At 48.0% G+C, this 17,165-nt stretch overlaps 1 long non-coding RNA gene and 1 other non-coding gene across 4 annotated transcripts in view; both read right to left on the reverse strand.

The window, feature by feature from the left end:
* LOC136839422 (uncharacterized) overlaps nt 1-17,165 on the reverse strand; it is a 486,213-nt gene that overhangs the window by 16,233 nt on the left and 452,815 nt on the right. The gene's annotated exons all lie outside the window — the stretch shown is intronic.
* On the reverse strand, nt 13,474-13,592 carry LOC136841974 (5S ribosomal RNA). The gene has a single exon (XR_010854133.1). It is a non-coding gene; the product is annotated as a 5S ribosomal RNA (ribosomal RNA).

Raw genomic sequence — 17,165 nt, forward strand, 5'->3', positions numbered from 1 at the left:
AGGAGCGCTGATCTCTGAGGAAGTCACTCCCTTAGATGTAGATGAACAAAACAGTCCTCTTTTCTTTAAAATACCAGTAGTATAAAGACCAGCTAACTCCTGGGAACTAACTCTGATTCCTCTGCCAATACAGAAAAGAATTCCCAGACAGTCATTAAAGGAATCTTGTGGCAACACCGTACTTTCTCTAATCTTCCGAGCCAGATCACCTACAGCCCAATCTAGAAAACTCATCACTTCTAACACTTTAACAAATTCTTTAACAGATGAGCTAACTCCAATGCAGAGAACATGATTTTCGCTGAAGTGAATGCAGATCTCGGGCTGAATCTATCAACCCAGAGAAGTACCCCTGGGAGGAGGCAGAAACTCCCAGGGAAAGAGGTTCCCCTGTGGCATAAAAACGGTGACTCACTCACGAAAGTCTGGAGGGAAGAAAACTGAAGGTAGCTCTACCTTGGTCCCTCTTCTCCGCTAAACATCCTTCTACTTCACTCAGCGCCTTTGTTGAAGAAGAAAGTACCAGTTTAGGTAATTCTGAGGAACCATCCGTCTGAGACCCCATTAAAAAAGCCAAAGCAGGAGAGGAAGGCACTGCTGGAGAAAAGAAGATAGGGAAGGTCGCCAACAGGAATCTCAACAAGGAGACATACCCTGTCAAAGGTGTGTCCTGTTCCACTACCTTTTCCTCGTCAGAGGATACAGGAGACAATGACAACAGCTGGAGGAGCCTTCTTGAGCAGGCTCAAAATGCTATCCAGCTTACTCTGAATAGGGTCCGGGACACTGTAGGAGCTGGAATACCAGAAGGAGCTGGAGTACTAAGAGACACCTGTGCAGTTGATGGCTCTGGGCGTGGAAAAGACAAAACTCCGACCAGGGTAGAAGATGCAGGAGCGACAATCGAAGAAGTACGTTGTGAAGGTTGACGTGCGGGCGTCAATGGGCGCTCTGAAACCACTGGAAGGTCAGTAGCTACATTGAGCGTGGGCACCTTATGGTGTTCGGGCGCCAGTGGGCGTTTGGGAACCAAAGAACACAACGGAACACTTGGGAGCTTGGACGCAAGTCTTCTACTGGGAGCTTGGGTGCTACCTTACATATGGGAACCACTGGGCACTCTGATGCTACTGGGCGTTCAACTTCCGGAGGAAGTTCCGATCTGCTGGGTGCTCAGGTGCTTGACGATGTTTCTTAGAAGTTCTTCTAGAAGATGAAGAGTGGTTATGGGACGTTTGGCATTTTGGCACCGAAAGCAAATCCTCTGTTGTGAGGTTACTCGAGGAAAAATGCTCCGGGCTGTCTCAGTGACTACACTAGGGGAGCTCGGGATCTTTACTCTTCTGACAAGGCACTGGAGAAGAGAACACATCCACTGCACACCTTTTCAAAGAGCGTGACTTGTCCGCGAAGAGCCATTGACACCTGGAACTTAACTCCTCAGAACTAGACAACATACAATGAACATCCACTGAGAGACCTTTCCAATGGTTCTTGGTTGCAGCCTGGGATACATCAACAAGCTGAACCGGGGGGGTGACTGCTTGTGGGCAGACCTCACTGACCTCCCCTAGGCTACCAGTTTGACTCCTCCCAGGTTTTGGGGATTTTGCCAGGGACCTTGACCTGAGAGAATTGGCGGGACGAGCAGCCACCACCTCCACCAACACTTCACCAGCACTGGGTGCTACAGGGAACTCTGAATCACCTTTCACCAAAGAAGTTAACTGTGCAATAGATTCCAATATTAACTCAAACCTCTTGTCGATTTCTGACTTGAGGCTGGCCATGGGGTTGGGTTTGGAAACATGAAAGCCGGGTAAAGGAGAGGTTTAAATAGTTAGAGGGGTTGAATGGGTTCACTGAAATTACAGGAACATTAGAATCTAATTTAGCAACAGATGATTTTCCCTAGCAGTCGCTTTCCTTTTCATGACCCTAGTGAGTTTCTTTAGGTGAGAATCTGAAGTCTTCCTCTTTTAAATGTCCCAATCGGCACACTCTGAACATCTCAAATCAACAGAGCATGTCTGTCCCCTACATTCTATACACACTGTGTGTGAGTCGTATGATTCTTTAGTCATACGTATTGCAGCCTTTGTTGTAATATGCAATACCTAAAGCTAGAAATACTAGAGTCAGACATTGTGAAAATCCAAAAACAAGTCCAGATCGGGAAAAAAGTTGTAATCTGATGATAAGGTTTCAATAAAGACAACCTATCACTAAATAAATATGCCAAAAGGTTACCAAGAGAATGCTTCACCAATTGCCGATGAAGAAATAACCTGAAAAGTATGAATTCCAAAATTAAAGCTGCTGCCAACCACTGGACTTCAACCATCAGCTGGCAGAAACAAATTGAGCTCTTTGCTAAATTGCTCATCTCTACCTCCTGAAAGTGGGCAGGGCATGACACCTACCACAAAACAAACTAGCACGACCTGCGAATTTCAAAATTTTAGCTGCCAAATGAGTGAAACTAATAGCTATGTAATTACTGGGTAAGATACTTATATAAAAATGCAAATTTAGCCTAAAAAAAAACTGGAACTTAAAAGGAACTCTTATAGTTTATAACCTGAGTTATGTAATTTGGTCCTTTCTTTTATTCACCAAGTTAACGGATTCAACCTCCTGTTTGAGGTCGTCTCCTCAATAAACCTACGGGGGATAAGTAAATTATAGTACCAGCTTGGTTCCTGTGGGCATCAGCGAGTTCGAAGACCCAAGCTAGGATGAAAACCAAGAGAAGAAGCTGGAGAGAAATGATATTTTCATAATAAAATAAATTTTTGAACATACTTACCTGGTAGTTATATATATAGCTTAAGTCCCTGACGTCACGGCAGAATTTCAAAAACTCGCGGCAATCGCCGATCGGTAGTCAGGTGAACCACCTGTGTGCCCTCTACCCAGGTACCTGGAACCATTCCAACTATTCCTCAGATCTTCCATGCCCCTAGTCTCTAGAGGGGAGGAGGGTGGGAATTTAATTATATATAACTACCAGGTAAGTATGTTCAAAAATTTATTTTATTATGAAAATATCATTTTTAAACATCTAACTTACCTGGTAGTTATATATATAGCTGAGCTGATTGACACCTTTGGTGGAGGGTCAGAGACAGCCAACATCGTTGGAATTTGCTTAAGGGTTAATAAACCAACTTAAGGTCCTTACCTGGATTAAGGAAGCTGACTTCAATGAACTCCCTCATTTTGTCTGCTTTCCTTAAGAGGTCCAGCGATCCACTCAGGGGCTGAAGACCTCTAGGAGCTGCCAACCGGTGTACCAACCTCTATGTGACAGACAACCTATAATACCCTTGTTCCGGCGCCACCAAGGAACAAAAATGATCATTTGACTAAAATTGATGATTGTGGAAGACTGCATTCAATCTTCACAAACAACCATAAAATTTCAACCATTCCAAGGTAAGAACAAAGGGTATTGTTTTATGGAATTGGATTAAGGAAGCCGAGTTCAATGAACTCCACCTCATTATGTATGTATTCCTTAAGAGGTCCAGCGATCCACTCAGGGGGCTGAAGACCTCTAGGAGCTGCCAACCGGTGTACCAACCTCTATGTGACAGACAACCTATAATACCCTTGTTCCGGGCGTCACCAAGGAACAAAATGATCATCTGACTAAAATCAATGATTGTGGAAGACTGCGTTCAATCTTCACAAACAACCATCAAATTTCAACCATTCCAAGGCAAGAACAAAGGGTATTATTTTATAGGATTGGATTAAGGAAGCTGACTTCAATGAACTCCCTCTCATTATGTCTGCATTCCTTAAGAGATCCAGCGATCTACCCAGGGGGCTGAAAATCTCTAGGGGCTGTCAACCGGTGTATAACCTCTATGTGACTAGACCTCCTCTCAATACCCTTGTTCCGGGCTCTACCAAGGAACTTTCATCCCAATGATTGCGGAAGACTGCGTCCAGTCTTCACAAACAACCATAAAAATTCTCAATTCCAAGGTAAGAAAAAGGGTATTGGTTTATGGGATTGTAGGGGTATTCCCCTCTCCCATTACTGAATTAGATGCAATAAACGGGCACAGCGTATAGCAATCTTCGCATAATGTATTGACTTGTTTTAGATAGTGAGAGGCAAATACTAACTTGCTTCTCCAGAAGGTCGTGTCCAAGATACTCTGCAGGGACCTGTTCTGTTTAAGAGCTACAGAGGTTGCTACTGCCCTGACCTCGTGCGTCTTTACTTTCAGAATCTTGTAGTCTATCTCTACATTCCATATTTGCTTCTTTTTATCAACTGTCTGATAAAATAAAACAGAGCATTCTTCGACATCTATACAGAGAGCTTTTTGACTGAGCACCAAAGCCCTTCTGAATTCCTTCTTAAGTCCTTTGTCCTATCCAGGTAGAGCCTTAGAGCCCTTACCGGGAATAGGACTCTATCTCTCTCCTCCCCTGTTATGTCCGTTAGGTTCGGAATCTCGAACGTTCTGGGCTAGGGTTGTGACGAGTATTCATTTTTTTTTTTTTTTTTTTTTTTTTTTTTTTTTTTTTGCAAGGAAGCCTAGTTGCAGTGAGCAGATTGCCTTGCCTTGTATAAAATCTATATTCTTGCTGAGAGCATGTATCTCACTAACTCTTTTCGCTGCGGCCAAACTGACCGAGAAAAGAGTTTTCATGGTGAGGTCCTTTAAAGATGTCCTCTGCAAGGGATCGAACCTACTCCCCATGAGGAACCTCAGGACCACGTCTAGGTTCCATGCTGGTGAGTTCTCTATATACAAATTTGGGTTACAGAAATATTGGAAGAGGACACATGGTTATCCTTGCACCATCCTCTAAATACCTCCCACTTGGATTGGTATACCTTAATGGTGGATAACTTCCTTGATTTGCGATAGCGCCAGCTGCCTCCTTCGAAAAACTACTGGCTCTTGTGAGTTTTCCGATAGTCCGAAAGCAGTTACTAGTAGCGCTTGTAGGTTTTGGTAATATCTTTCCAAGTGGGGTTGTTTAAGTAGATCTACTCTCTGAGGTAGGCTACTCGGGATGTCCACCATCCAATCCAGTACTTCTGGGAACCAATCTCTTGTCGTTTAGTAAGGGGCCACAAGGGTCATTCCGGTCCTCTCATGTGACACAAATTTTTTCAGTACCCTGTGTATTATCTTGAAATAGGGAAATGCATATACGTCCAAGTTGGACCAGTCCACCAGGAACGCAGCGTCTATGTATATAGCCCCGGGATCTGGTACTGGAGAGCAGTAAGTGTCCAACCTCTTCGTTTGCGCTGTGGCTAAGAGATCTATGCAAGGACGTCCCCAAAGTCCTGATGTAGCATTCATTCTTTTGAGAGGACTTTATTTCCTGCTCAGAATGTCCGCCCTCACATTTTTCTCCCCTTGGATAAAGTGGGTTACTAGTTTTACATTCTCCTCCTTTGCCCAAAGAAGAGATTCTCTTATTGTCTCGTATGGAGACCTGGAGTGAGTGCCCCTTGTTTGCTGATGTAGGCCAACGCTGCCGTGTTGTCGGTGTTGACCTGCACCTCTTTGTTCCCCACTGTGTTCGAACTCCCTGAGAGCTAGAAGGATTGCAGTTAGTTCCTTCTAATTGATGTTTAACTCCTCCTGCTCTCTGGTCCAGGAGCCCGAGACTTTTTATTTCCCTCGTGTTGCTCCCCATACTGAGTCCGACGCGTCGGATAACAACACTAGGTCTGGGTTCCTCTAATATAGAGAAGGGACCTCCTGGAGCTTGACGGGGACGTTCCACCACTACAAATACGGTCTTATTGGTTCCGAAATGGGGATGCACTTGGTCTCCAGTTCTATTTCCTTGTCCCAGTTCCGATTTAGATGAAACTGTAACGGGCATAGAATTAACCTCTCAAAGGAGACAAACCGTTCCAGTGAGGAAAGGGTTCCCAGCAGACTCATCCATTCCTTTGCCAAGCATGACTGTCTCTTTATAAAGTTCTGAAATTTTCTTGAGGCTTGTCCTGTCTTTGCAATAAACGGAAAAGCCCGAAAATCCTGACTCTGAATCTTCATCCTAAGGCATAGAACCTCTTGGGATGGGATCGGCTGAGATTTCTATCTGTTTATCAGTAGACCTAATTCTTTGTTAGACGCTTGATGCCAGTGCATCTTGCGTCCTGAGCTAACTCCACGTCTTGGCTTCCAATATCTTGAAGCCTGACGTCCTGACGTCCAATGCCTTGACGCTTGACGTCTTGGGTTCATTGACGCTTGTCATCATGGTGTTTCACTCCTAGATGCTTGACGCCACTGCATCCAGCATCTAGAGTTTCATTCACTACGTTCAGCGTCTTAAACTTCTGGACGTCTAGAAGCTTTAGTTGGACGTCTATTATCCTTCTTCTGTTTGCCTGGTTGTCATGCTTGCAGCCGGGATGACAAAGTCTGCTGCATATTTTATAGTAAAGCTATATGCGGGGCTTCCTGCTGTTGGGGACAGGCTGGGGAAGCCTCAACTACGGCAATTATTTCCTTCTCATCGTCAAAAATGGACCGTGGAGGGGTTCCGCAGACGAGTACCAATCCGAAGGAGGAAGAGGAGGATGTACGGAAGGCAGCACAGTGTCCGCCACGCTCTTGCAGCCCGGTATCCTGACTGAATAGAACTGTCTACGTTTTGTTCTTAGTAAGAGAGCTACCCTTGGGGCTGGAAGGGAAGAGCTCCGGGCTGCTGCTGTGGCTACAATCTGTAGTCTATGAAGTGTTATCATGACGTCCCTCAATATTGGGTAACTTGCTCTTGAGAGGTCTCGGCTCCAGAGCCAGACGTCAACCTTGTCTGTTCAGGCCGAAAGAGAGAGACCGAAACTATAAAACCTTTCCCGTGGACGAACTTCAGAAAATTCTTGGAGACCGGGTGCATGGGGACGTGAAAATACGCATCCTGGAGGTCCAGTGAGGCCATCCAGTCATGCTGTCTGACCGCTGCTAGAACCGATTTTGTCGTTTCTATAGCGACCTTTGTTTATTGCACAAAAAAAGTTGAGTGCAATCCCGTCTAGCACCGGTCTCTAACCCCCCAAGCATTTGGGGATCAGGAATAACCGAATGTAGAATCCTGGGGAAATCGGATCCTGAACTCTCTGTCTGGTCTCCTTTTGCAACATCATAGACACTTGTTGCTGTAGAACCTTTGCCTTGGTTCTGTCGTTGCATTTTAGGTAGGACTTTTCTTGCTGTTTTAGATCTTAAATCTTACGTGTTTTTCTGGGCCAAAGATGAAAAAGGGCTCTATACCAAACCTTGAGAGAAGGGGTGAGAGGAAAAAAGAGGTATAAATCAATTCTGATTTTGATTGGACGTGACCCCATTAGCCAGGAAAGAGCAAAGATGGGCCCTTTTCTTCAGGAGTCCTGCTGAGAAAGGTGCAGTTGATTCGTTGGAACTATCTCCGAGTCCTTTATCCATACACGACATCAGATATATGAGTTCTTCGGTGTCAGTCGTGTTGAATAATTCCATCTTCCTTACTAAATCTCCAAATTCTTTTGAGGGGGTGGTCCAATTCTGATATCGACCAACAACTTCGTTTTCCCCATGGCCACTCGACGAGAAGAGTCAACAAGATTCGAGAAGGTTCCTGGGAAGGGGCAGGTATTTCGAGGCCGAACGATTCTCCAGTTTGATACTAAACGCTAGACCTTGAGCTAGTTTGGTTGGAGGAAAAACAAAGGCTGTCTTTCATTGTTTCTCCTTCGAAAGTATCCATTCTTCGTAAATGCTGCCCTCTTAGACGCCTTCACAAGAGTAAATTCTGAAGGCGGGGAACGAGGAGCAGTCAGGATAAATTTCTCTGGGAAAAATTTCCGAAAATAGCTTCATAAGCCTTTTCAAGTCTGATAAAAGCTGATGGCCTTTTATATTGTCTTCGTCAGAAATCTCTACAATAGGATTCACAGGAGAATGCGAGATATTATCATTCTCTTCTTCCGATTTTACGAAGACGGAAGTAGCAACGTCTTTCAAAATATCATCTTGACGCCTGGCGTCCAGTCTCTTGACGCCTGGCGTATTGGCGTCCATTTTCTTGAAGCTTAATGTCTTGGCGTCCAGCTTCATGACGCCTGACGTCCTGGCGTCTAACTTCTCGACACTTGACGTCCAGGCGTCCAGCTTCTCTACGTCTGACATCCTGGCGTCCAGCTTCTCAACGCTCGACGTCCTGGCGTCCAGCTTCTCGACGCTCGACGTCCTGGCGTCCAGCTTCTCGACGCTCGACGTCCTGGCGTCCATACTTCTAACTTTCGCTGTCCCGTCAAACCTAGAGGTTACTTGAGAACTGGCCGCCTGTGCGACATCGGTCAAAAGCTTCCTCCGGTTGACGTACAGCAACCAATGGACGAAAAAACACTTTAACCTCGCCTTTCCTATGGCGAGGGTGAGCGTCCTGGGAAACGTCAACAGGTACGCTCGAGGGGACGACTGCTCGGTAGCTAAAGCCTCTTGCCTCCCTTCGTCTGTCGACTTTCCTTCTCACAGGGGTTGGTGAGCTTGGAAGAGGTCTAGGACTAGGAGCACAACAGGACCGAGCGGTCGCACCCTCCACTGCACTTGCACTAACAACATATTAACACTTGTATTTTTTAGATCTCTTATTATCGATCACATATTATCCCTGTCTTCTGAGAGGGATTTTACCTGTTGGGCCAGGGTCTGAATGGCAGCCAACAAATCATTAAGTATTGGGTCCTTACCTGTTTCAGTAGGGGGTTCAGAGACTACCACTACGGGAGAAGGATCAATAGGATAGTTATCACGGGGAAAAGAATTAACTATTCCCTGGTTATATCAAGAAGAGTGAGAAACAGTACTCTTGGCTCTTCTGAGCCGGTCTTTCATTCCTGTTCTTCAGACATACTAAGTGGGGATCCAAGGAGACTTTAGCAAGCCGCTTGCATCCCCACACACACATCTTCACACTCGATGAAGTCAGATATGTTATAAGAAAATCCAAAAGCGAACAAGCGAAAGCCAAGCCAAAGTGTACTTCACCAAAATAAGTTGCGAAAAAACACAGGCTACGAGCGAAATTCCATCGATGTTACCGACACAGCGGCAGGGAAGATCTGAGGAATAGTTGGAATGGTTCCAGGTACCTGGGTAGAGGGCGCACAGGTGGTTCACCTGACTACCGATCGGCGATTGCCGCGAGTTTTTGAAATTCTGCCGTGACGTCAGGGACTTAAGCTATATATATAACTACCAGGTAAGTTAGATGTTTAAAAACGGAGTTTTGTGGAGGATTACACTAGTTCATTTAATACTTCCAATGAGAATTTGATTCCTCCTTTTGGCTTAACCTGGGTTATTGCTACATACTGAACTTGTCTGGTGTAAAATGAAATGCCTCAGTAATATAACTATGTTACAGTCCTTTCTATTTCGGACAAACAAATAATTTTATTTTAACCATATACTTATGGAATGGAGTACTTTCATGTGTATTGTATGAAACTTGAATATTCAAGGGCCAAAAGATATTTACAGTAGGAAATCTGAGTAAGTTACTAAAAATGATATTTTAATGATAAAATAAAGTTTGTTCATACTTACCTGGCAGATATATATATAGCTGTATTCTCCGAAGTCCGACAGAATTCCAAAAACTCGCGGCACACGCAGTGGGGCCAGGTGGTTAATACCCATTCCCGCCGCTGGGAGGCGGGTATCAGGAACCATTCCCATTTTCTATTCAGATTTTCTAGTGCCACTGTCTCCTGAGGGGAGGAGGGTGGGCACTATGATTATATATATCTGCCAGGTAAGTATGAACAAACTTTATTTTATCATTAAAATATCATTTTGTTCATGCAACTTACCTGTCAGATATATATATAGCTGAATCCCACCATTGGAGGTGGGAAGAGACAGAATAGGATTTAGGAAACAAATATATGTAGGCGATTGACGCCTTGGTTCCTTACTTGTTAGCATAGCTGACTTCGTGATTACAGTCACCGAAGCCTGCTTCTGCTTTACTACAGTCTCCAGCAAGGTAGTGACCTATATAGCTGGTGAGTTCTAGATGATCTGTCCACGGGGGCATGACCACAATGGGACTAGATCATAAGACCATACTGTGAGAGCAAAAAGGAGCAACGACCAACCACCTGACCGAGAGCATCAACAGGACCTGCGAAGGGACGCCAGATCGGTGGGAAGTCCCCGTAACCAACTTACAGCTTTCGACATGCCCTCTCCCTGGTCCTGGGAGTCCGACAGAGGTCCAGGCCTATGTTAGCATAGCTGACTTCGTGATTACTGTCACCCAAGCCTGCTTCTGCTTTACTAGAGTCTCCAGCAAGGTAGTGACCTATATAGCTGGTGAGTTCTAGATGATCTGTCCACGGGGGCGTGACCACAATGGGACTAGATCATAAGGCCATACTGTGAGGGCAAAAGGAGCAACGACCAACCACCTGACCTAGAGCGTCAACAGGTCCTGCCAAAGGGACGCCAGATCGGGGGAAGCCCCCGTAACCCTCTTGCGGCTTTCGACATGCCCTCTCCCTGGTCCTGGGAGTCCGACAGAGGTCCAGGCCTAGAAGCGTTATGGGACCAATCTGACGTAAAAAAACAAAATCAAGATTAAAATATACTTCCTAACCTCTAAAGGATAGGATGAGTATCGCCCCTGCCCGCAACACTGTGTCTGCAGAAGCGACAACAGGTCCTGCGAAGGGACGCCAGATCGGTGGGAAGCCCCGTAACCCTCCTGTGGCTTTCGACTTGCCCTCTCCCTGGTCCTGGGAGTCCAACAGAGGTCCAGGCCTAGAAGTGTTATGGGGCCGATCTGGAGTGCGGAAACAATATGGTCCTAGCGAATAGCAGTCTTCGTATGTCGTCTTCACGTCCCGCAAGTAATGTGAAGTGAACACCGAATTGTTTCGCCAGAAGGTGGTACCCAGAAGATCGCAAAGGGACATGTTCTTCTGGAAAGCCACCGAGGTTGCAATGGCTCTAACTTCGTGAGCCTTAACTTCAAAAGACTCAAGTCACTGTCTTGAACATCGGAAAGTGCGTCTAAAATGGTGCTTCTAAAAAGAACGCCAGTGCATTCTTAGAAAAGAGGCAAATCCGGCCTCTTGACAGAGCACCACAGACTGTCCGAAGGACCTCGACTTTCTGAGTCTTCTGCAAATAAAATTTGAGAGCCCTGACAGGACACGACTCTTTCTGGTTCATGTCCGAGGATTTCCGTCATACCCTTAATCTCGAAGGTCCTGGGCCAAGGGTAGACGGGTTCGTTTTAGCAAGAACATACGGCTTAGAGAACATACTGCATTATGGCCTCTAAAACCTACATGATTATTGATAGCCTGAAGTTCACTAACTCTCTCAAAGCCGTAGCCAGAGCAGTTAGGAAAAAACCTTCCTTGTCACATTCTTGAGACGCCAAGAAAGAGGCTCGAAGGTATTTGACATAAAAATTTAGGACGACATCCAGGTTCCAGGGAGGCGTCCTGGAATGAGGTACCTTGACAGTCTCAAAGGATCTCAAGAGATCGTGACGATCCTTGTTGTCGGCTGATAGTCTGAATGCAGTTAGACTCAGAGCGGGAAGTTTTGAGGTACCTTTCGAAATGGGGCTGCCTGAGCAGATCTACCAAGGGACGTCCCCATAACCTCCACAGCTCCTGACATACTTCCTCGTGAAGGGTCCACTCAGTCGGTAGAAGCTGCCGCTGTCGACCGAGAAGGTCCGCGGATATTCTCCACTCCTGCAACGAACCTCGCAAGGATCGTGATCCCCCGCGCATGGGCCCAAAGCAGGATCTCCTTCGCCAGGGCGAACAGGGACCGGGAACGAGTTCCTTCCTGTTTCTTGAGGTATGCCAGGGCTGTGGAGTTGTCTGAATTTACTTGTACGACTCAGCCTGACACTTGGCTCTCGAAGGATTGAAGGGCCAGCAGGATCGCCCCTAATTCCTTGAGATTGATGTGCCAGGACACCTGTTCCCCTCTCCAGGTGCCTGACACTTTCTCCCCTCCTAGTGTTGCTCCCCATCCCTCCCTGGGAGCGTAGGAAAACAACACCAGGTCGGGGCTCTGAAGGCATAGAGAAACCCCTTCTGCCAACCTCGAGGGGTCGAGCCACTACCTCAGGTGAATCTTGAAAACGGGAGAGATCTTCAGGGTCTCCTCTAGATTCTCCTTGTCTAATCAGTTTTCCGCCAGGAAAAACTGGAGCGGCCTGAGATGAAGTCTTCCCAGGGAAACAAACTTCTCCAGAGAGGAAATGGTCCCCAGCAAACTCGTCCATTCCCTCACCGAGCATATTTCCTTCCTGGGAAGGATGAGACTTTTTCTAAGCATTGCTACTGACGTTCCTGGGATGGAAAAGCTTGAAAAGCCACTGAATCCATCTGAATCCCCAGATAGACGATGGACTGCATCGGGATCTGATGGGACTTTTCTTCGTTCACTAGAAGTCCTAGGGACTTTGTCAACTCTAAATTCGCATTCAGGTCCTCCAGACACCTTGACTGTGAAGAGGCTCGGATGAGCCAATCAGCCAGGTAAAGCGAGATACGAATACCCGCCAAGTGAAGCCATCTCGCCACATTTCTCATGATAATCGTGAAGATCATGGGAGCTGTGCTTAGCCCGAAGCAAAGAGCTCTGCATTGAAACACTCGTCCCCCTAGTACAAACCTCAAATACTTCCTCAACTGGGGATGTATGGGAACGTGAAAGTAAGCGTCCTGTAAGTCCAGAGCGACCATCGAATCTCCTGGTCTTAATGCTCCTAAAACAGACTGGGACGTCTCCATTGTGAACTTCTCCTTCACCATGAAGCGGTTCAGTCTACTGACATCAAGGACTGGTCTCAATCCTCCCGACTGCTTCGGAACTAGGAACAGTCGGTTGTAGAATCCTGGGGAGTCCAGCTCCAGGACTTGCTCCACAGCTCTTTCTCGAGCATTTGCTCTAATAGCTCGAAAAGGATCTGTTGCTTCTCTTGATGGAATGAGGACGACAGATCCCTGGGCGACGTGCACAGAAGTGGTGAGTCGAGAAAGGGGATCTTGTATCCTCTCTCGATAACTTCAAGGGACCAGGTGTCTGCCCCTCTTGCTCTCCAGGCTCTCGCAAACGAAAGAAGCCTGGCTCCTACAGGTGTCTGGAGGCGCTGCAAATCACTTCCTGCCCCAAGGTTTAGGCGGGGCTCCACCTCTGAAAAGACCTCTACCTCGGGGAGAAGATCTCGAGGAAGAAGCTCCTCCACGAAAGGGCTTCTACTTCCTGGAGGTCTGACCCGACAACGACATCAAAGGGACTGCCGGGCGTCTTGACGAGTGGGCCAAGAGGTCTTGAGTGGCCTCCTTCAAGCTGGAGGAGAGATCCTTGAACAAGGACTGGGGGGAAGAGATGGCTCGAAAACGGGGAGAACAGCAAAGACCTCTGCGACGGAGAAACTGACTTTGCAAAAGTATGACGCCAAAGGCATCTGGTGTTCCCAGGTGGTCACCCATCCAAGTACTGACCAGACCCAACGTTGCTTAACTTCGCTGATTGCACGAGAAGCGGTGCTTTCAACGTGGTATGGCCGTTGGCTGGTAGGGCCATAGGCTGTAAAGTTACAGTACAAGGCCCTCTTCTTCAAGAGGCCCGTACAAAAGAGGGAAGCCAGTTCCTCTGAGCCATCCCTGACTGCTTTGTCCATGCAGTTCAACACGCTGGACAGCTCCCCCAGGCAGATCGAGTCGGGACTCCTAATCCTGACGTCTAGAGCCCCCAATCACCAGTCCAGGAAATTGAAGACCTCCATGGTTCGAAACAGTCCTTTCAAATGGTGATCCGTCTCCGACATAGTCCAGGACACTTTGGCAGCCGACAGGAGGGACCTTCTAGGCGCGTCGACCAAGCTAGCGAAGTCTCCCTGGGACAACGAAGGAACTCTTGAGCCGACGTCCTCCCCGGTCTCTTACCACATACCTGCCTTGCCGCTCAGCTTGGATGGAGGCAGGGCAAAAGAAGTCTTGCCTTGGGTCTTCCTTCCTCCATCCAGGTGTTAACCTTCTTGAAGGCCTTCTTCGTCGCCAGAGACGAAGTCATCTTGACAAACCCCGGCGCTCTCCTCGTCAGGACGAAGCAAACTGCGAAGGAGGGAGAGAGTGGCCGAGGGTTTGAAACTTGTCGCCAAACAAGTCCTTAAGAAAGGCCGGCTAACACCTGGTAGTCCGTAGACGAGGAAGGGGAGGCTGCTCAAGGACTGCAGGCTCCGACTCACAAGAGACTTCTCCTCTTCAATGGGAGAGAAACGAAGGCCTTGCGGTCCAACACGCAGATGGGATCGACGCTTCCCGCAGACTTTGATTGCTCTGAAGCGTCACTGAGCAACCAAAGAGGCGCGTCCCCGAGAGTCCATCCGGCGTCCTGCAAGGCAGCGAGAGGAGCGCCCTGACGAGCAGCTACAGAAGCGCCCAGGATAGCTGCTTGCGGAGCGTCACGATGGCGGACCAGCCGGCGTCCCTGCAGCAGCGAGAAGCGTCTGAGAGTCGGCACAGCGCCCTGCACGAGCAGTGACAGAGACAGCAGCTACAGAAGCGCCCAGGATAGCTGCTTGCGGAGCGTCACGATGGCAGACCAGCCGAGCGTCCTGCACGGCAGCGAGAGGAGCATCCTGACGAGCAGCTACAGAAGCGCCCAGGATAGCTGCTTGCGGAGCGTCACGATGGCGGTCCAGCCGGCGCCCTGCACGGCAGCGAGAGGAGCGCCCTGACGAGCAGCTACAGAAGCGCCCAGGATAGCTGCTTGCGGAGCGTCACGATGCAGCAGAGCGTCACGATGGCGATCCAGCGAGCTGTGAGCACGACTGGGAGACGAAGCATGCTTGACAGAAAGGCCCCCAGTCAATATATTGTGAAATAGGCTACTTACTTGGGAAGTCTCAACTCCGCTTAGCCTACTTAGTACTAGAATTTGGCTCGCCACGTTAGGGCGGTAGATTTAAATCAGTCTCGGCGAGATAAAACCTATTCTCGTCGTTTTAACTAAAATTATGGTAGGTTATCTCCTCACCCTGACTAAAACTAATGTTTGATACCGACCTGAGTAAATTATGGCATCTTTAACGTTTACCGTGCTACTTTGAACTCTGGAAAGCGTTTGTTTTTACTTTTACTAGGAGGCAGCCATTGCCTACGTGACGTCACTCTAGTCCGCTGCTCTCGGTAGACTATCTCCAAAAACAAACCTTACATTTCCTTTAATAACTCCATAAGAGTTTGATTTTGTTGTAACAACATAGTTACGAAAACTTTATTGGACATATCCTCTTCAGCGTCCGCCTTACGAGTCCGTAGGGATGACGTGCACTTTGACTGACCCAGCGTTACTATTGTTTCTTCTTTATTATCGCTGACTCGCTCAATCTATGCACCTTCGCAATAGATAATATTTGTTAGCCATCTTCCAGATGCAAAAGGAGCACTATTAGTCCGAGAATGAAATCCTGAACTAATAAATTAGCAGGGTGGGAGGCAAAGTAAGCGATCATTTATCAAGCAAACCTGCCCCTACACCTCATGCATATAAAGTGAGGATCTACTGAAACTTTCGGTAGCCTCACCTTAAACTCATTCACACAACATACTCTGAAGCTAGCATAACTAGATCCAGACATCATCCAAAGAGCAATCAAAAGCAAATTCCACAAAAAGCGTATGCCAATCCACAATCCAAAGACAAAAACCAAAAGTCAAATAGAATACTTAAGTGGAAAATAACGAGTTTACGAAATCCAAAGACGGAGGTACTGAAAACAGTTGTTGACAGTACCGGCGACAGAGAAAATCTGAATAGAAAATGGGAATGGTTCCTGATACCCGCCTCCCAGCGGCGGGAATGGGTATTAACCACCTGGCCCCACTGCGTGTGCCGCGAGTTTTTGGAATTCTGTCGGACTTCGGAGAATACAGCTATATATATATCTGCCAGGTAAGTTGCATGAACAAATCTAGTACTCGTAGGCTAAGCGGGAGTTGAGACTTCCCAAGTAAGTAGCCTATTTCACAATATATTGACTGGGGGGCCTTTCTGTCAAGCATGCTTCGTCTCCCAGTCGTGCTCACAGCTCGCTGGATCGCCATCGTGACGCTCTGCTGCATCGTGACGCTCCGCAAGCAGCTATCCTGGACGCTTCTGTAGCTGCTCGTCAGGACGCTCCTCTCGCTGCCGTGCAGGACGCTCGGCTGGACTGCCATCGTGACGCTCCGCAAGCAGCTATCCTGGACGCTTCTGTAGCTGCTCGTCAGGATGCTCCTCTCGCTGCCGTGCAGGACGCTCGGCTGGTCTGCCATCGTGACGCTCCGCAAGCAGCTATCCTGGACGCTTCTGTAGCTGCTCGTCACTGTAGCTGCTCGTCAGGACGCTTCTCTCGCTGCCGTGCAGGACGCTCGGCTGGTCCGCCATCGTGACGCTCCGCAAGCAGCTATCCTGGACGCTTCTGTAGCTGCTCGTCAGGACGCTCCTCTCGCTGCCTTGCAGGACGCTCGGATGGACTCTCGGGAGGACGCCTCTTTGGTTGCTCGAAGTGACGCTTCAGAGCAATCAAAGTCTGCGGGGAAGCGTAGATCCCATCTGCGTGTTGGACCGCAAGGCCTTCGTTTTCTCCCATTGAAGAGGGAGAAGTCTCTTGTGAGTCGGAGCCTGCAGTCCTTGAGCAGCCTCCCCCTTCCTCGTCTACGGACTACCAGGTGTTAGCCGGCCTTTCTTAAGGACTTGTTTGGCGACAAGTTTCAAACCCTCGGCCCTCTCTCTCTCCTCCTTCGCAGTTTGCTTCGTCCCAGACGAGGAGAGCGCGGGGTTTGTCAAGATGACTTCGTCTCTGGCGACGAAGAAGGCCTTCAAGAAGGTTAACACCTGGATGGAGGAAGGAAGACCCAAGGCAAGACTTCTTTTGCCCTGCCTCCATCCAAGCTGAGCGGCAAGGCAGGTATGTGGTAAGAGACCGGGAGGACGTCGGCTCAAGAGTTCCTTCGTTGTCCCAGGGAGACTTCGCTAGCTTGGTCGACGCACCTAGAAGGTCCCTCCTGTCGGCTGCCAAAGTGTCCTGGACTATGTCGGAGACGGATCACCATTTGAAAGGACTGTTTCGAACCATGGAGGTCTTCAATTTCCTGGACT

This window comes from Macrobrachium rosenbergii, chromosome 1 (assembly GCF_040412425.1).
Source record: "Macrobrachium rosenbergii isolate ZJJX-2024 chromosome 1, ASM4041242v1, whole genome shotgun sequence".
Classification (NCBI taxonomy): Eukaryota; Metazoa; Arthropoda; class Malacostraca; order Decapoda; family Palaemonidae; genus Macrobrachium; species Macrobrachium rosenbergii.